The sequence below is a fragment of the Erpetoichthys calabaricus genome, chromosome 4, assembly GCF_900747795.2.
Source record: "Erpetoichthys calabaricus chromosome 4, fErpCal1.3, whole genome shotgun sequence".
NCBI classification, from domain to species: Eukaryota; Metazoa; Chordata; class Cladistia; order Polypteriformes; family Polypteridae; genus Erpetoichthys; species Erpetoichthys calabaricus.
In genome coordinates this window covers 325051591-325072630 of record NC_041397.2, presented here as the reverse complement: position 1 = coordinate 325072630, position 21040 = coordinate 325051591, and the positions used below count along the sequence as shown (strand labels likewise).

At 43.0% G+C, this 21040-nt stretch overlaps 2 protein-coding genes across 8 annotated transcripts in view; one reads left to right on the top strand and one right to left on the bottom strand.

Annotated features, from left to right (window-relative positions):
• LOC114643553 (protein NLRC5-like) overlaps window positions 1-21040 on the bottom strand; it is a 5922889-nt gene that overhangs the window by 5305693 nt on the left and 596156 nt on the right. The gene's annotated exons all lie outside the window — the stretch shown is intronic.
• LOC114641980 (NACHT, LRR and PYD domains-containing protein 3-like) overlaps window positions 1-21040 on the top strand; it is a 1026505-nt gene that overhangs the window by 619209 nt on the left and 386256 nt on the right. The window lies entirely within an intron of this gene.

Genomic DNA, 21040 nt, shown 5'->3' with positions numbered 1-21040 from the left:
GCCAATGCTACACAATGACTAAACAATGAAAAATGGATTTCCAGAACCTCCCCTCCTGGCATACAGACAACCACCAAACCTGCGGCCACTAATTGTCTGAAGCTCCCTAAGTGAACCAACAGAAAATGGCACAACTCCCTGCCTACAGAAAATTAGTAAAACATGTGCCCACATTTATAATACAGACTGTGTAGTTATACCACACTGACGACTAGAACATCACATAAAGTGGTCATTTTCCTGCAGATCATCTAATGTGGTCCACCTTATCCTCTGCATGAAATGTCCTGACACTGCACTCTGTGTGGGAGGAACTGGACAAACACTCCGCCAGAGAATGAATGTCCACAGGTGCCACATCAAGCCTGGCAACACAGATGTTCCTGTAGCAGCCCACTTCAGCAGCCATGGACACTGTGAGAAGGTCTTTACTTTAAAGTCACAGGGCTTATGGGCAACTTCAGAACACAGCAAGAGAGAAAAGAATGGGAAGTTTAACTAAAATTGAACACATTACAACATGGAGTGAATAGAGACAAGAGTTTTATGGCCCGATATGAGGATTGTTTGCATCTCTCGGACTGACAGACAACCTGACTACAGACCCACATTGTATGGAAAAACTTATCAGAAACTTCAAAAGACTTTGTTGGACAGTCATCTTATCCAAAGATCTTGGCCAGACATTGTTCTCCTCTCTTGCTACATGAATCTTAACCTGAAGAGGTCTATTAATGATTTACATTTAAGATGTCTCCCTTTAAGGTTTTCCAATGTTGTGTCTATCCTGGTGTCTCTATAAACACAGGGGACCCCAGTTTCTGGATGACATCTTTGCCTGAAAAAGGGGCCTGCAAAGCTTGCATATTGTAATCTTATTAGTTAGCTAATAAAAGGAGTCATTTTACTTGACTGCCCTGCGGTGGGCTGGCACCCTGCCCAGGGTTTGTTTCCTGCCTTGCGCCCTGTGTTGGCTGGGATTGGCTCCAGCAGACCCCCATGACCCTGTAGTTAGGATATAGTGGGTTGGATAATGGATGGATGGATGGATTTTTCTTGACTTCTCACTTTATATATTTGTAAAAGAGTAGGATAAGCCCTTCAAACGTTCACGTAGGCCGGGGTCTCTGATAATGAATTTGTATGCTATGGGCTCTTATTTGAAAACAGTAGAAGTGAGAAAAGGAATCCTGCTTGTTGTTCTGCTTCAAAACAGTGAAACTAGACATGTTGCTTGTACAGATTTCAGAACAGTTATTTGTCTGGGTGCTCTTGACACATTCCCTGACACTTTTTGGTTTGTTAACTTCTACCAACACCTATGGAAATAGGAATAGCATTCCAAGTGAATTTTACAACTTATTCTGCTGTAACAGACGTGTAAAGCAAAACTATCCATCCATCCATTTTCCAACCCGCTGAATCCGAACACAGGGTCACGGGGGTCTGCTGGAGCCAATCCCAGCCAACACAGGGCACAAGGCAGGAACCAATCCCGGGCAGGGTGCCAACCCACCGCAGGACACACACAAGCACACCCACACACCAAGCACACACTAGGGCCAATTTAGAATCGCCAATCCACCTAACCTGCATGTCTTTGGACTGTGGGAGGAAAATGGAGCGCCCGGAGGAAACTGACGCAGACACGGGGAGAACATGCAAACTCCACGCAGGGAGGACCCGGGAAGCGAACCCGGGTCTCCCAACTGCGAGGCAGCAGTGCTAAAAGCAAAACTATTTCTCCGGAAATAAACAAACTGAAAGAGAAATGTCTGCACTTTATTTTGTGGGGTAGAACATGAAGAATGAGTGATGTTTGAAGTCATAGCCAGTTAAATGGGTATAAATGAGGCTGAGTTTAAAGAGTTAATAGGAATTCCTGACACCTTTCATGGCCTCTGAACTAACGTGACGTTATGACAGCACAGCGGAATAAAGAACTCTAAGTACTGTGATGTGTGATATTGAAAAGCCTATGATACGTGTAAAAGGAAGGACTGTACTCATTAAAGTTACATACAGTTGGATCATTTGATAAATTGGGGGGTCTACGCTATTCAGAGTGGGGTTGATTTATTGAAAAACGCAGAAGGTATAAAGTGGACCTCAGCCAGGCAGGGGTCTTACTTAGCTCGTTACAGTTTAGTGTCATGATAAGTGACGATGTCTTTCCTCACACAGGAATAGAGGGAGCTGAATGTTAGTGTGCTGCCATGTCAGCTGAGCACTTAGACATCTCAAGATGCTGCCATGACCGTCAAATCCACTTGGGCCACATCAGGGCAGATATCTTCACACCACATGCTAATTCATTTTCCCACATGTCGCTGGAGCCCTCAGCCCAAATCTGTTTGTAAAGACTGCACAGCTCAGTCAGGTGAGAGGAGGCAGCAGCCAAAGACTCAGAGCTGCCATCACCACAGCAGAATCAGCCCGTCACTGTGACAGACTTCACGTCAGAATCATCATGATTCCCTCTGCTGATCTTCTCATTAACTGCATTAATCTCATCCTCAATGACATCTTGTGACGTGTTTTTCACTTTCCTTGTCTCGTTTGTCCTTCATTTGGATGTTCTATCTGACTGTATCACTAAACAGTAAACAGGTAAACTCAACTAACAGAAGGCAATCCACCAAAAGCTCACTCCTCCATTACCCAAGACACGCCTGATCATTTTGTGTCCCACTTACTGAGCCCAACAGACCCCAAGACTTGAATACCTCTTTCTGATTGGCTCCCCTCATTTGTTTCTCTAAATCTTCCCTGAGATCCACCAGACCGTGACTTTGGTGACATCTGGGCAGTAATTACTAGGACAGGACGCTTTAAATGTCACACAAACTGATGAGCAGCTAAAACACAAAGTGACCTGCTGACCCCCACTAAATCGCCACTCAATGCCCACCATGCCGACTTGTTGGCACACTGGGCTCACTGGTGTTTAAAGACCTTTTGTAGACTCACCAGCTCTCACTTTATGTTTTGACTGTTCCTCTTCACCACAGACGGTCTTCAGGTCCTCTTAGAGATGTCAGATAAGAAGAGTTCAGCTGGCGAGCCCACCAAGAATGAGCAGAACAGAATGTGCCGAGTGTCTTTAAAGGCTTTAGTCATCACGTACCTGGGGTCTACATGTTTCTATCTCTCTGTGACTTTGTGTCCAAGCAGAACCTTTCACAAAGTTTGACTTCCCAGAGTCCTACGTGAAGAGAAGATCTGTGGGGTTACAGTGGCTGTCACTGGGGGTCTTTTCACAGGGGTTGCCTTTTAAGAAGCCATCAGCTGTTTGGTGAGGTGGCCTGTTGGTCACTTTGTGTCTATCAGGGGTGTCCAGCACTGGTCCTGGAGGGCTACTGTGGCTGCAGGTTTACATTCTAATCATCGTCTTCATCAGTCCCCAGTGTCTGCTGTTCATTGACTTCTTTTCGCTTTATTCTAGTGTCCTTGTTTTTTAAGACTTGGTCCTCTAAATTGTTTATTTTTTCATAAATGGCACCCAAACAGAAATGAGATGTGAAGTTAGTGAGTCAACAGATGACCAGCTAAGTCTGGGCCTCAAACTCTAACCAGTTTATTAATTAGTAGTCAATTCTCATTGTTAATTAAACTCATAATTATTTTTTTATGGATTGTTGGTGGTCTCATACTGCCACGGCAGACGCTTCCCAAACTGCTGATTTTCTTTTTTCTCTGACCATCAGTAAAATGTATCGTGGACCTGAGCAGATCAAGACTAGATAGATATGAAAGGCACTATATAATAGATAGATAGATAGATAGATAGATAGATAGATAGATAGATAGATAGATAGATAGATAGATAGATAGATAGATAGATAGATAGATAGATAGATAGATAGATAGATACTTTATTAATCTCCAAGGGGAAATTCACATACTCCAGCAGCAGCATATTGATAACAAACAATATTAAATTAAAAAGTGATAACAATGCAGGTATACAGACAATAACTTTGTATAATGACGTCAAACGTTCCCCCCCGGGTGGAATTGAAGAGTCACATAGTTTGGGGGAGGAACGATCTCCTTAGTCTTTCAGTGGAGCAGGACGGTGACAGCAGTCTGTCTCTGAAGCTGCTCTTCTGTCTGGAGATGATCCTGTTCAGTGGATGCAGTGGATTCTCCATGATAGACAGGAGTCTGCTCAGCGCCCGTCGCTCTGCCACAGATGTCAAACTGTCCAGCTCCATGCCTACAATAGAGCCTGCCTTCTTCACCAGTTTGTCCAGGCGTGTGGCGTCCCTCTTCTTTATGCTGCCTACCCAGCACACCACTGCATAGAAGAGGGCGCTCGCCACAACTGTCTGATAGAACATCTGCAGCATCTTATTGCAGATGTTGAAGGACACCAGTCTTCTAAGGAAGTATAGTCAGCTCTGTCCTTTCTTGCACAGAGCATCAGTATTGGCAGTCCAGTCTAATTTATCATCCAGCTGCACTCCCAGGTATTTATAGGTCTGCACCCTCTGCACACAGTCACCTCTGATGATCACAGGGTCCATGAGGGGTCTGGGCCTCCTAAAATCCACCACCAGCTCCTTGGCTTTGCTGGTGTTCAGGTGTAGGTGGTTTGAGTCGCACCATTTAACAAAGTCCTTGATTAGGTTCCTATACTCCTCCTCTTGCCCACTCCTGATGCAGCCCATGATAGCAGTGTCGTTAGTGAACTTTTGCACATGGCAGGACTCCGAGTTGTATTAGAAGTCTGATGTATATAGGCTGAACAGGACCGGAGAAAGTACAGTCCCCTGCGGCGCTCCTGTGCTGCTGACCACAATGTCAGACCTGCAGTTCCCGAGACGCACATACTGAGGTCTGTCTGTAAGATAGTCCATGATCCATGCCACCAGGTATGAATCTACTCTGTCAGCTTGTCCCTAAGGAGCCGAGGTTGGATGGTGTTGAAAGCGCTAGAGAAGTCCAGAAACATAATTCTTACAGCACCACTGCCTCTGTCCAAGTGGGAGAGGGATCGGTGTAGCATATAGATGATGGCATCATCCGCTCCCACCTTCTCCTGGTATGCGAACTGCAGAGGGTCAAGGGTGTGGTGGACCTGTGACCTCAAGTGGTGAAGCAGCAGCCGCTCCATGGTCTTCATCACATGTGTCATTCAGCTCACCAGGACGTGATACTTTTGGGACTGGGGAGATGCAAGATGTTTTCCAAAGCCTGGGGACTCTCCCCTGTTCCATGCTCAGGTTGAAGATGCGCTGTAGAGGACTCCCCAGCTCCAATGCACAGGCTTTCAGCAGTCATGGTGATACTCCATCTGGACCTGCTGCTTTGCAGGCACAAAGTCTCCTCAGCTCTCTGCTTACCTGGTCTGCTGTAATTGTGGGTGGGAGGAAACTCTCTCCTATGCTGGTATCAGCAGAAGGATGGGTGGAGGGTGCAGTACTCTGAGGTGAGAGTGGGTTAGGGTGGGTTGGTGGATTACTGAGCCTTCTTCATCTTTCAGCTGCTCCCGTTAAGATATTGTATGGTGGGCACAGGTTAGCTAGTCATCTGTTGTACTGTATCTCATTATTGTGTGTCTTAAATAGAATGACAATATTAAAGAAGGCAAAATGAAGAAGATGATTGGAATGAAAACCTGCAGCCACTATGGACCCCCAGGAACTGAGCTGGACACCCTGATATATGCTGGTGCTGGAAAAATTGCTCAAAGTGTCAGTGCAGGTAAAGAGCCGACATGTGTCAGTGCTGTCATTTGACATCATGGAAGTACAGCAGCAGCATCATTAATAGAGAGTTCTGGAATGGCAGAGACACACCAAATCCTCCAGGACACTAGATGGCGACAGCACTGCAGTGGTCAGACACACCTGACACCGTGAGGGTGGATTTGTGACAGTCACTTTAATGCACAGCTCTTCTCCAAATGAATAAAAGTAAGGAGATCACATGAGACCGTTAGTCCTGAATGTGCAACATGACAAAGCAGGTCTGAGTCTCTCAGCTCAGCTCATGTCAGCATTCATGATTCCACCATTAGAAAGACGCTGGGCTGAAATGGTGCCAAACCAGAGGAAAATGAAAGCTTGTCTAACATTTGCCAAAAAACACCTTGAGTACCCCAAAAGCCTTTGGTCTAATATTTTGTGGACTGATGAGTCAAAAGTGGAACTTTATGGAAGACACGGGTCCCGTTCCATCTGGAGTAAACCTAACACAGCTTTCCACAATAAGAACATCACACCCACAGTCAATCATGGTGGTGGTAGTGTGGTGGTGGAGGGACGCTTTGGTGTTTCAGGACCTGAACGACTTGCCATAATTGAGGGAAGCTTGAATTCAGCTCTTTGTCAGAAGATGCAGAAGGAGAATGTCTGGTCATCAGGCTGTGATGTGAAGTTTTGTGATGCAGTGGAACACTGATTTGAAGTACAAGAGCAAGTCAATATCTGAATGGCTGAGAAAACACAAAATTAAGGTTTTGGACACGACTGAGATGTTGTTGCAGGACGTCGAATGGGCACTTCATATTCAAAAACCCTGCAGTGTGGCTGAATTAAAACAATTCTGTATAGAAGAAGGGGGTCAAAGCTTCTCCACGGCGATGCCAATGTCTATTCTCCTGCCACTGGATCTGTTTGATCGCAGTTGTTGCTGATGAAGGTGGCACAGCCAAGTATTAAGCTTAGGGGGCAATTACATTTTCACAATGGTGATCTAAATGTTGGTGGACTGTTTACCTTTAATAAATGAAATAATCATTTTAAAACTGGTTTACTCAGGTTGTCTTTGTATTCTACTAAATTTGTTTGGAGATTGGAAACAATGAAGTGTTATGAAGAAACAAAAATACAGCAAATCAGGAGGGGCAAATACTTCTTCATGGCACTGTATACTCAAACATTTGAGAAGGTCAATGAAATGAAACATAAAAAATGTGCTGGCAAAAAATTAAACATAATGTTCATAAAACTCAAAAGCCAGCCCAAGAGACCCATTGCTGAATAGTCAAAAGAGACAAATTTGACCTTCTATGGTACAGAAGGGGCTGATTCTGTTCTTTGGGGTTTCTTCTTCATTAAATGGTGGCAGAAGATGAAGCTTTGTGTGATTCACGTTATCTCAAACAGAAGCTTTCTAATTGTCGACATTGTCGTTTGACTTTATTTGGGCTCCAGCTTATAGTCTCAATGTGAAGAAGTGTCGTGTTGAATATCGATATGAAGAAGGTGCTGAATATGAGCTGAAAAATAAATGAACACATTGTGAAGTATATAGTGCCCTTCACACACAAGTCCAAATTATATGTACGTGTATCAATGTAGCATTAATCATATTTTTATGTTACTTTATACTGATCTCTTTGTGTGTTTGTGCCTGCTTGCCTTTTTTTCTAGAAAAATCAGATTTTTTGGATTTATTTCTAGTCATGTGACGTCATTTTCATTGGGTTTATGGTGTCCCAATACTCATACATATTTAGATTTCAATTTCCCCTTCCACACTTTATCAATATTTCTTAATAGCTGCTGTCATAATTTTCCTTGGCACCTCACTGGCCCTACTATGCTGTCATGGTGTCCTCTTCCTATTTTATACATTTCTCTTTAAACCCTGAGTGTTTCACTTTTCTTGGTATTTAGATCCTCTTACATTCCCATTTTCTGATTTATTTTTGACACTCAGCTTGTGGATGTGTTTATTTTGTAAAGACAGTTATCATTTTTATTATTATGATATACACAAATTGACACCCTGAATTAGTGAAATGTCCTTTCACACAAGTGACACACAGGGTTCTGGACAGGAAGGTCCAGCTGTTGGTCGAGTTGGTCGTGCTAAATATAATTCCTCTGAAACTTCTCTGAGGTTGTTCTTCTCATCGTAGTCTTGATACACAACATTCTGATAATCTTCATCTTCGTGCTGGTAAGGAGTGGGTTAACAGGTGACAGTTGCCTTGGTTACCAAAAATGACTTTCCATAATCCTCTTTGTTTGAAGTAAAACTGACTCAGATAAGCCTGACGTCTCAATTTATGTGAGGGGCTTCATGGAATACCCCCTGATCAAGATGTGTCAGCCTTAAAGACGTCACCATCTGCTGGTCTGTTAATGTCATACGACAGCTGCAGTTGGTGTAGCGATCTGTCGATGTGAGTGTCAATGGCGGCAGGTTACTCACCCGCTTTATTTTGACTTTATTGATGTCTTGATCAGGGTCACTTATTACACACAAGCCCATTTGTCTGTCTATTTTTCTAATTTATTTAAGATTGTATTTAATCATAGCACACACTTACTTTACATGAGTTGTTTAGCCATCAATTCTTATATATAAGAGCGGGTAGTGAGCACAATGCTGCATTTGGCACAGATGAAGCAGAGACTGCCATTCAAACAGACTTTGCCCGCCTGCAGTGAGCCGATAGCAACTTGGATTTTGCATTCAAACAAGTCCATGTCACAGATGACTCTTACTATCTGGAGAGAGACGACCTGAACTTTAAAACAACACCATTTTTTAATTAAGGATGGTTTCCTGTATCGGGTGATTTCTGATTGCTTGGGTGATGGGCGGATCGAGCAGTTGGTGGTGCCAAGGAGGCACAGGGAGATGTTTTTGAAAATTGCTCACAGTTATGTTTTGGGCGGTCACCTTGGCACAGGAAAGACAAGGGAAGTAATTTCAAAACACTTTTATTGGGTGAATATGAGCGTGGATGTGGAACAATTCTGTAAGGCCTGACCCGACTGTCAAATAGCTTCCACTCACAGACCCTCTAGGGCACCCCTTGTACCAGTGCCTATTGTAGATGGTCCCTTTGACAGGGTGAGTCCAGATATCGTTGGCCTGCTTTAAAAGAGTAATAATGGGTTTTAGTATATTCTCGTGTAAGTTGATTATGCCACATGATACCCAGAGGTGGCTATGCTGCGGTGGGCGGACGACCAGACTATTAAAAAAGTACTCTCAGAAATGTTCACGTGTATTGGTATCCCTCACAAGATTTTGACGGATCAGGGCACACCCTTTATCTCTCCCATCATGAAGCAACTATGTAAGAGTTTCACAATTCAGCAGTTACACTCCACGGTTTATCACTCGCAAATAAATGTCGGAGTGAATGATTTAATAAAACCCTAGAACAGATGATTCGGCGGGTGGCCCTTGATGACCAGACTACATGGGATACACTAGTGCCTTTCCTGCTGTTTGCTGTTTTGGAGACACCACAAGCGTCTACTGGGTTGAGCCTTTTGAACAGAGTTCCAAGTTGTCCTCTATTGCGGTGGAATATCTGTAGTGAGAACAACATAATTATGACAAGATGAGCAAACTTCATAAGTTTAAGAAGGTGATTTGTACTGGTGTTGCTCCTGTCGGAGGCCACATAAATTACAGGCTGAATTGCTAGGTCCAGCAGTGATAGAAGAACGCATGTCCTCAGTAAATTACAAAGTCAAGAGTTTCCAATCGACGGAAACTGGTTCAAATTTTGCATATTAATATTTTAAAGGAGTTGCATGACCCCCACGAAGTCCTGGTCATGTCCACAGGAGGTCCCTCAGACTGAAGTATCTATTAGGGATGATTTAACTGACACTCAGAAAGCAGAATTGCTATCACTGCTCAAGAGGAATTCAGACATCTTTTTGGCCACACCTGACCAGACAGAAGTTGCGGAACATAAGATCACATCTGCGCCCGGAGTTAATGTTCATGTGCCCCCGTATTGCTTGCCAGAGGCAACCAACAAAGAAGGTGATACACGAGGAGGAGCAACTGATGTTCAAGATGGGCGTAATTTGTGAAAGGAAAAATTGAGTGCCAGAGCCTCATTGTGCTTGTGGAGTGAAACAGGCGGTTGTGCTGCTTGTGTGTCTGTGCTCTTGTGACACAACACTAAATAAATAATACTAGAATTTAATTTTCTTCTCTTTGACACTGATGGTCATTCTGTTGATCAAAGATTGGATTCTTCGTTGATCAAATCTGTAACCCGATGGTGATTGACATCTGATTCTTATAGCACTCAATCCTCAGAAAGGCCATCACTTGATGAGCTCTTCACTGCTGACCTAAACCCTCCTGCCATCTTCTCTCTGGTATTTCACCTCATCTGTTGCTTCTGTCCTTGCTGTCTGACCTCATAAATCCACTGGTCTGTCTGGTCACTCAGGTCCACATCACATCTTCACATTGGCCGTCATTCAAACTCTACAGGCTAGTAACCATGTTGTCTTGCCATCTGGATGATTGTATTTCTCGAGGTTATTTGAGGCTGACCTTGGCTGCTCTTAGAGATCAGGATTACAGAACAGACCATTGTGAAATGTAAATGTCGGTCAGCAGTGTGGACAGTGAGCTGGTGGACACATTTAGGTCAGGAGTGATCAAGCATTCACATGCAGTACAGTGTAGATATTTCAGTTTAATCTTAGATTTTTGTCTTCTACATTAGTAAGTCAGTAGCAGAAAGTTCATTTTAGATTTCCAAACCTTCCTTTTCCTTTTACTGGTAAGTCTGTGTTTTTTGCTTACAAACATAACCTATTAAATAGCAGGGCACCCTTCAGATTAAACATTGCAGGATTAAACAAATATAATCAAGAGACACTAATTAATAACCAGCAGCGTTATTAGCTGAATGAACCAGGCTGAGGAACTCCAACAGAAACAGGAGAAGAAGTAAAGGAACTGGGAGACACAGCACATCACATTTCTAATGTTCAGATATACACACATGATGACCAAACGGCGTCTGTTTCACCCACAGAGACTGAGGGTCACATCACAAGGCCCTCACCAAACAACTGCTCACTACTGATAAGGCAGGCCCTGTGACAGAAGTGACAATGTCCGCCACTGTAACCCTGTGTGGTAAAGTGAGGTCCACGGCTGATTGGCATCTTTTAAATAAATAATCACCACGCTCGCGTCTTTGTGTTGGAAGGGTGTAGTAGCGGGGCGAGGGTGATTTCCGTGCACATTGTGGGAGCCGTCGGCCCAGCACTTAGTGCACAGGTGTAAGATCGCTGAAGACCATAGTTGACACCGGGAGCTGCTCATTGCCGTAGCTGTGCCACGTCCCCAGTTTAAAAAGTGAAACGCGAGAGCAAAAGGCGGATAAAGAATGGAGGTTACTGAGAGAAACAGAGAAGAAGGCAGGAGGCGGAAAGAGTCGGTGTGGGAGTGAGCGAGCTGAAGAGAGCAGGCACAAGGGGGAGAAGTCAGGCAGCTGGGAAGTGAGCCCCTGGAGAGGAGTGTGTGTCCGACACTAGGACTCTCTGGCTGAGTGTGTTTTGAGGAGCAGGAGTGACCAGGAATGTGAACGGCTCACCACAGAAGACCAGGAAGGCAGCAGGGGTCGAGGTAGCTTGGGAGGAGAGCTCCAACCTGAGTGCCATGGCTGTTAGGGACCCAAGTCTAGGTCCGGAGAGGGAGCCTTACCGCAGCCGCGGGTTGGCAGGGACCCGGACCTGTGGAAAGTCAGCTGTGCCTGTTGGTAGGGGGACTCCTCTGCTGCAAGGCCCGTACGGGATAAGGAGAGGAGCTGCCAGGTAACAGATCAAGGCACCGGGCTTTTAACAAGGACAGTTTCCTGCCAGTTGATTTTAACCTCGTTTGAAAGGAACATTAATTTTGATTTTAACCTCCACCTTTTCACCTGTTTTTATGGATTTTTATATTTATTGGACACTTGTATGCACTGTATTTTTTGGACACTATTTTGTTTATTTCTGTTTTAATAAAAGCACTGGCATTTTGCACCTTCCCCTTGCTTCATGTGGTGTCCTCATTTGCACGGCTCATCCCGGTCATGACTATCGATGGTGTTGGCTTCAACAGGCTCCCAAATGGGAAGAGGGAGCTAGGAGCCGACCCGCACCGTCTCACCCTGCTGCTCGTCTAATCACATAGGACTGAAGCCTCTGGAAAGTCAAACTCTGTTACAAGTTGTGTTTGGACACAAAAACACAAAGAGACCCCCAGGCACTTCAAAGACACTCGGCACATTCTGGTCGGCTCATTCTTGTTGGGCTCTGCCAGCAGAACACTTCATGTCTGACTTCTCTAAGAGGACCTGAAGACTGTCTGCGTGGTGAAGAGGAACAGCTAAGAAATAAAGAAGAGCTGGTGAGTCTACCAACAAAGTCTTTAATCACAGCTGACCCCAAGATGTCCCAGCTGGACACTGAGTGGAGGTTCAGCAGTCTGCTTTGTATTTTATGAGCTGCATGTCACTTTATGTTACATTTGGACCACACAGTTTTGTTAATTAGTGGACAGTGAATACATCTGAGGTTGTAAAGGCCTTCTTAACAGCGGCCATTTTCCTCTTTTTCTATTCGGTTACTGAAGTTTCAGATTTCATCCCGCAGTCTTCTGAACGTCTGAATGGTGAGGAGTTTGTACCCACGAGTTTGTGATCTTATCGATTTGTTCATCCTGACACTTCATGTCGCTTACTGGTGTGGACCGTGTGTGTGTATAAGGGGGTCACACAAGTGCTGGCACACTTTCAATCGTCTCTCTCCTTTTTTCATTTGTTCTGTGCTCTTGTTGCTTTCCACTCTTTTCCTCATCTATTTCACTCACTCTCTTATTTCTCTTTTTCTAATTCACTTTTCTCTGTTCTTAAGACACCACATTTAGCCGTAAATAGCAGAAGGAAAGAAGATGAATGGGAGTTCTGGAGTGACACCATAAGGCATGATGTGTAAAAATGAGGAATAAAGGAAAAACATATAAAAAAGAAAGAGAAATACTGAGAGAATAAAAAAGTATGAAATAAAGAAAAAGTTTAAAAACAAATTGTGAATATCGTGTGCCACTAAGCCAGTCCAGGCTATAAATGAGTAACTGGTGGGCACTGACCCCCAGATAGCTGTGGATGTACGACCTTGAAATGTGGATATGGATGCTGGAGTAATGGGTGGGACATTGGGGTATGCAGTGATGGTGGACCCCCGAGGTCCACATCAGGGGCACGAATGGTGTGGAGTGTGAAGAGTAGAATATTCCCACATGGCAGATTTCAGGAATCAGACTGAGCAGACACTTTAACAAGCCTGACGCTTCAGTAACTGCTCAGTAATGGCCTTTGTAGTTTATTAGCTGGGTTTTCAAGTGTTACCCACTAGAGAAAGTTAAAAGGTTTAACTGTTTAAACACCTTTATTATTACCCGTTATGCTGCTTCATTATGAACATCACTGTTTTTAACATCTTCATTAAGAAAACAATGAAACATATGGATTAGAATCAAACATGTAAGGCAAGCGTGCTCAGCGTCACACCACCATCTCACCCAGCATGCCGCTGTTTCCCTGTCCATGGAGCACACTGCAGTATGTCATACCACTCGCTGTTTTTGGTAAGTCAGAAGTTCACGGTATTCTGTACACGTGACAATACCACCAACAAAGCGATTAATTTGAATCAGTAGCTCTGATGGGTATTTCCAAAATGAACTGTAAAATAACATGACTGTGTTTAGAACGAACATGATCAGTGATCTGAGATTATGAGGATTGACCCAACTATGGAGTTTCGACCGGCTGCTCTGTCCTAAAGCCACCATTGCTATCCCTGGTGGTCCAAGGAGGAAAGTTGTATGTTAAAAAATGGACTGGAGTGGCCTTGTGGGTTTGATAGACCTCTTGTGTAAAATCCACCATCTAAGATAAATGAGCAATCAAAGGCAAGTAGTGTGACTCACTTGACATCTGTCTACATGTCAGTGGCCCTCATTTGTGTTTCTACTTTGTATTCAATGCACATTTTATAGGGTTGGTCAAGGAGAACTGTATCTCTGACTTTTATTAGTATTACGATTATTTCTTGAGAGTTCCTAAAATGACTCACGTAAGAATAACTATTCTGAAACCCTTCCCACTAATGGCCTGATTCTCAATCACAAATTGTCTTCAGTTTGTGTGCTTTGAGCAAATGCATTGTGACGTCCCAGAGATGTCTTCAGTTATCATCATATGGTGGGACAGAATGGCATATAAACTGCAAGAGTCGCTCGCAGTTGACACTCTTAAAATAAGAAGTGAAGGCCAAGTTCACAGAATAATGAAAAATTTCCTCTCCAAGTGAGATAAATGCCAGAGCAAATAATTCATTTGGTACCCTGAGCACTGGGGTTACTGGAAAATCAAAATGCTTTGTTTATCAGGCTGCGACAATGGTGATTAGTAAAGAATGCGAACTTAAATCGTATTCTGAGGTGAAGAAAAACAAAACACGGGTCAGTTTCAGGATGAAGGACGAAAACGACATCTCTGCCCTCTTTTGAGCTGACCAAGTTGTCTCCTGCACAGCCACAGGCCTTTTAACACCCCAAGTGCTCGCTCTGTAGCAGGTTTGGACTCCTTATGGTTTCCATTGTTTATTTCCCTTGCACTGGTCCACACAAAGAAAATGTGATGCCTTCTAGTTTTACATCACAGAACACATCATTTTCCCATTTAGTTTAAGGAAAATGCTTTAGAATTCCTGGAGTTAATCAACATGCTAGAATAGTGGAGTAGAAAATCAGCAATTTTATTACTCAAGTGTCTAACCTTACATGTGGTTACACCAAACGCTGCCATTAGAAAGTAGCAATGGCCCTATTTGATGGATAAGCAGAAGTCTTCTACTATAATACTTAATTTAGAAAAGTCCTACCAGAGCTAAAGCTGAAAGCTTTAAAGCTAAGTGGATGACGGCATTCACAATTAGGGTCCAGGACCTGAGATGTTTTTAATAATTTGAATCTAGAGAGATGTTTATGATGTACAGTTTTAAGATGAACAATAGCTAGTTTTACATAGATTAATGAAAAAAGTCCACGTATATTATAAATAATCGAGTTCCCCTCCTTGCCTGACATATTAAGAGTGTTTAGTGGTGCACACCATGACATTAATTTGCTTTTTTGAGTTCCTCATCACCAGTGTGAGATCTTCTATGAATTTCCTCTCAGCTGACATGTATAGCAGTATCCCTTCAGACAGTCCGTTACTTTACTTGTGGCACTCCTCAAACCCCAACTCCATCTTGATTCTGTTCATCTTTTCCTGTCCTAAACTTTTCTTCAGATCCATGTGTTGTGTGTCACATACTCTGTGTTGACAAGAAGAGAAACAAAAGAAAAAAGCAAGTCGGGTCACTAAAATGTCAAACAAGTGTGATATAAAGAACTCGGGACATTCAGAAAGAGAAGTAGGAATTGAAAAGTGAAATCTGATGAGACCACGTGTGTCCTCTTGTGTCCCCAAACAGAACAGATGGGGGCGACACTGAGTAACATCAAGAAGAGACTGGAGGAGGAAGGGGTGAAGATCAGGAGGCCATTCAAGATGAAGACGGTGAGTTAAATAAAGATAAGGATGACAATTTATAGCAAATCATAAAGTAATTTATTAAAACTAGATGAGCAGTCAGAGTTTCATTAGGTTTTAAATCAAATCTTTAATTAAATAATCTGAATAATCTGAAACATTAGTGGATATAAAAACCACCCAAACAGCAGGAGTTAATCATGGATGAGCGAAGGCACAGCTGTACACTCTGAAACAATCCATAAATAAACACTATGAGGACATTAAGCTAATCCACACAAGATGTCCATAGGACTTAGAAACAGCTGAGCTGCCCGCCCCATTAATTCTAGCAGCAGACTGCTCAACAAGAATAAGGTTAGAGTAGAAGGATTGTAAGAAATTATAAAACTGAGTCAGGAGGTTTCCAAATCAAAGCTCAGGCTAACTTTGCAGAAATTGTTCCTATGAACAACAGAGGAAGGAGAAAGAGCAGAAAGATCCAAGAGAAGGAGAACTTGAGAAGTCAATGAGAAGGATGGAATAGAAAATATGGGCCTCAGAATATAAATATACTACTAGCTGTCCCCCACAGATAGTAGTGAAACAGGACAAACTTTAAACATCAATAAAAAAAAAACAAAATGTAATTCTGGCCAAGCAGAAGGTAGGTACGCTCTGACTTCAAACATTGGCACTGTATCTGATCGTGTTCAGCTCTGACAGGACAGCATCCCTTTGCTGTGATATTTCTGCCAATCAGCTGCTACCCTCTAAAACACACATAGCTCTGATCTCTCTCTCAAAAATGTCAAATGTTACTCTTTAACAATCTCTAAATGATAATATCTGCTGAACAAATAGGTATCTACGCTAGCTAAGCAGAGGCAAGGTGCGCTCCAACATGTGGACAGGGGTAGAGCAACTCAAACAGAGGCTGACGTGGGAGTGAGGAGGGCCCCACCCCACCCCCACCCCCTCGGCCTGCAGCATTTCTGTTGGATTCTCACAAATAAATCAGCACTGCAAGTGAAGTATAATACCTAATGTGATGAGAGAAGTCACAAAATTATAGAAAAATACCCGATCTAAATCCGTTAAGTAGTTCTCTCGTGAAAAGCGGACAGACATACAGACAGACAGACAGTCGTTGGATTTTATAGATATATATAGATTAAGGCCATGCTGAGCCCAGACCAGGAATGAGATCGGGCCACCTCCTATAAAGAGACAGGGTTTACTAAACACGGGGGGACGGGAATGCGGACTTAAGGAGGTTACTTCATGTTGATGTATTTTGTGTCAAACTGTGAGTGCATTCGATATTAATGATATTATTTTATAATATTAATATTAATTCATAATACTAATAATAATTAATTTGCTTGGCTGTTTTAAATTCAGAAAATTCTAGTAGAGAAGTGGCAGATCTGGGTGGACCAGCTTAGATCCAAATAAAAACCAGTTTGGGGGGCTTCCAGGAGATTTTAGCCAAAGCCAAGCAGATGTTTTGGTTAATGCCCAGTTGTGTAATTCCAAATCAGTGAACTTCTTCATTTTAATAAGGTCCAGTCTCAACCAGAACAATAGTAGAGTAATTTATTGTACTGATGTGATGTAAAGAAGAGAGCAGAATGATAATGTTATACCCAGACAAGGCTTTGAAGGAACTAACTAATCTGATGACATCAAGAAAGTCAGAGGTGGTGTTTCCAAGGAACATTAAGATGTCCTCAGCATGGAGAGGTTTAGTGGTGGGTATTGAGTACAACAAAGGGATCAATGAAGTCTGAGTTACAAAATACAACTGCTAGAAGCTCAAGGAGCAAACTAAACAAGATGGATCAAAGTGGAGCGTAGTTAGTGCATCAGGCCCGAAGCCTGGCCAACAACTGTGTGTCCACATTTATCAGAAGAAATTGGGTGATAACTTAAACAATCAGTAGGCTCTTAGCCTTGATTTATCAAGATGATGATTAGGACTGTGTTAATGGAAATGACCAGTCCAGTGGAGGAGATAGCAAGTTTACGTACTTGATAATGTCTCCAAAATGCAGAGAGGAACTCTAGCAGGAACCCATCTGATAGTTTTTTGTCACAAAGTTGTGGTTATTGTCTCTGTTGCTGATTTGCACATGACAAAGTTGTTAGCCCTGTGCCCAAACCCCCATCCTGGAGGACCAGTAGAACATTTTGGCCTGGTCTCTAACTAGGGTGGGACTCTGGGTGTATCAAAGAGCCAGCCCAGACCCAGAAGATCCAGGAGGTAGACTATCTCTTCTCTCTTGAATGGCAACCAAGAAAAAATAAAAGGGATTTGGAAGGATAGGGGCAACATAAATGGTTTAGAAGTTTACCTGGGAAGCCACAAAAGCCTGAAAGGTTTATTTCATGAGGACCCCACTCTGAGAACTTGAAAAACACCCACTGTCCCCCCAAGATAACAGTACCCCCTCAGTTAACTTGGCAAACAGGACTGACTTTGGGGCAGAGTTGTGTAATCAAGAGCTCCAGCACAACTGACATTAAAAGATCAATCTAACAAGTCTCTGTTTTGGTTTTCTGAGGTCTTCTTGGTGGTCACAGTACAAATCTATTTATACTGATTTAGATGTTGTGTTTTATTCTCAATTTATAACATTTATAAATGTGTACTGAGCTCTGAGTAAATGTGGAAATGAATTAAAGTTATGCCTTAGGATCGGACATCTCTTCTGTTATTGTGTGTTGTGTTGTCACATCTTGATCTTCAGTCTCTGGGCTCAGGTTTCACATCAACTATTTATCCATCAGATGTGTGTCCTGTGTGCTCACAGGTTTCACTTTAAATCTCTCCTCTTTCTCATGTTTGCCTGCTTCTCCCTCTCATAGGCAATGGCCGAAGCCGAACTATTTACATATCATGATGAGAATTCATGCTCAGCGTGTCTGGACACCCTGACTGACCCCGTGTCACTGCATTGTGGTCACAGTTTCTGTCTTAAGTGCCTGACTAACCTCTGGGATCAAAGCCAAGGGTGCAGCTGTCCTGAGTGTGGAGAGTCCTTCACTATGAGGCCTGAACTGCACATAAACACAGTGCTGAATGAAGACATCAAGAAATTAAAGATGATGAGACTCAGTCCTCAATCATCTCAGAATTATACTGGCCCTGGAGATGTGGAGTGTGACGTCTGTACTAGGAAGAAGTCCAGAGCGGTGAAGTCCTGTCTGACCTGCGCGGTCTCCTACTGTCTGACTCACCTGCAGCCCCACTTTGAACTAGCAGCCTGGAAGGACCACAAGCTGACTGATCCAGTTAGAAATCTGAAGGAGAAGTTCTGTGCGAAACATCACAAGACCCTGGAGATATTTTGTAAAACTGATGAGACCTGCATCTGCATAATGTGTTGCGTGACTGAACATGACAACCATGAAAAGGTCAAACTGGAGACGGAAAAAAAAGAAAAACAGGTGAGTGAGGTTTAGTGTTTAATGAAAAATTTAAATCAAAAGAGTTAAGGGACTTCTAAAAGTAGTTTGACAGAAACATCTTGGCACCCATTTGACGAGTCTAAATGTTCTTGTCTTTGATGGTAGGGAGCTGAAGCCCATCCTGGTGAGACTGGGCACAAGACTTGATGTGTCTGATGGTGGCTTTCATCATTACAGTCTTTACCCAGGAACACTTTGGAAAGTCAGAGAGAAATATGTCTGTGATGTTCAATTTGGAGCTTTACATATTATAGCTGTGGATGTGGCTGACTCCTTCATAAATATATTTTCTTATAATAGATGGATAAACAGATAAGTAGGTAGGTAGGTAGCACTTCATCAGTTCCAATGGGAAATGCTTTTAGAGAAACTCAAGAAATACTGAAATATTACACGGCAAAAATAAGCCTCATGATGAGACACAAGGATTACAAAAAAAAAATAAAACTTCTGACTTGGCTAATGATGAGAGTCAGTCCAGGACAGCACACCACATTGGCCATCAGAGAGTTGTGAAGATGTGAAGGATGTCACTTCTCACATTAAGGGAACGCAATCTCCTAAGGAAGAACAGTCTACTCTACGCTTTATTCTCTACTTTCTCTGTTTTCTGAGACCAGTCCACAATGTCATTGATGTGGACCCCCAAACACCTGTAGGAGTGGACCACCTCTATATCCACATCCTGAATAGTGACTAGACATGGAGGCTCTTTGGTGTGGTGAAAGTCAATCACCAGTGCCTTGGTTTTGCTGATTGATAGATAGATAGATAGATAGATAGATAGATAGATAGATAGATAGATAGATAGATAGATAGATAGATAGATAGATAGATAGATAGATAGATAGATAGATAGATAGATAGATAGATAGATAGATACTCCAGCAGCAGCATACTGATACAAAAGCTACAGACAATTCTCCTTGAGCCAAAAAACAAACTTCTCCATCTGATTCTTTTCTTCTATCTTATCCCCCTTATCAGTACACCCCATAAGTGAAGAATCATCTGAGAATCCATCAAAGTGACCTGACATGCTGTTCAGTTTCTAGTCAGAGGTGTACAGAGTGAAGAGAAAAGCAGACAGGCCTGTTCCTGTGGTGCTCCAGTGTTGCCCACACAGTCCTTGAGTCTCATAAACTGTGGTCTACCTGACAGATAGTCCATCATCAGGACCCCACAGGCTCATCCATCTCCTTATCTCTGAGCTGACCCCTTTACAGAGATGGCTGGATGGTATTGAAGGCGCTGGAGAAATCAAAAAACAGAATCCTCACAGTGCAGCCAGCTTTGTCCAGGTGAGAATAAGCCTTGTGGTGCAGACAGATAATCGCATCCTCCACTCCAATCTTTGTCTGTTAGGTAAACTGCAGTGGGTCCAGGTGGTCTACCACAGGAGGACTCATATAGTCTGTGACCAGCCACTCAGAGGTCTTCATGAAGAGAGGCATCAGTGCCACTGCTCTGTAGTCATTAGGTGAAGAGATGCCTGCCACCTTTGGACAGGAACAATGCAGGATTTTGTCTACAGCAGTGGCAGTTTCTGGAGCTTTAGGGACAAACCAAACCTGACTAAGAGTCCATCTTTCTGCCTTATTGTGGCTCGTGTCCAGCCATTTTGAATTTCCAAAAGACAGTTTAATATACACCTCTGTATGTTTGCTACTTATTAATATTTGCTTGAATGTCTTCCTTTTGGGGCTTTGTTTGGTATTTAGCCTTTTGGTCAGCATATGTTTATGTGCTGCATTTAGTGTGCCATTGTATTTTTGATATAACGGTATTGACTCAGTATTTTTATTGTCTTTATTTTATTTTGTTTCTCCAATACTTTTGATTTGTCATGTTTGTTTGCCTTCTTGTGTGTTCCTGTTGTCATCTCCTGCTCACTCAGTATTTTTTATGACTACATAAATGTGAGCCTTATGTTAAATTTTCTGATTTCCCCAGTCTCACCTGGACCAGCCCTTCTGATAAGACCACCTTGTCTGTTCTGCCCCTAATCTTAGCTCCTCGCTCTTTACATTGTTCTTGCACCACTGTTTGCCTGCCTTTACATTTGCCACTTGCTCAGAGATGGGTAATGAAAACTGGAGCCACCAACACTCTGATCAGCAGCCGTCCATATGTCCAAGGTGAACATCCACCTCTGAAACAAGAACACAAAACACCATATATCAGTCACTGGAGCAGACCTGTGTGACGGTGTACCCTGTTGTAGCCCACTAACACATGGGGTCCACCACCACAAAGGTAAAATGG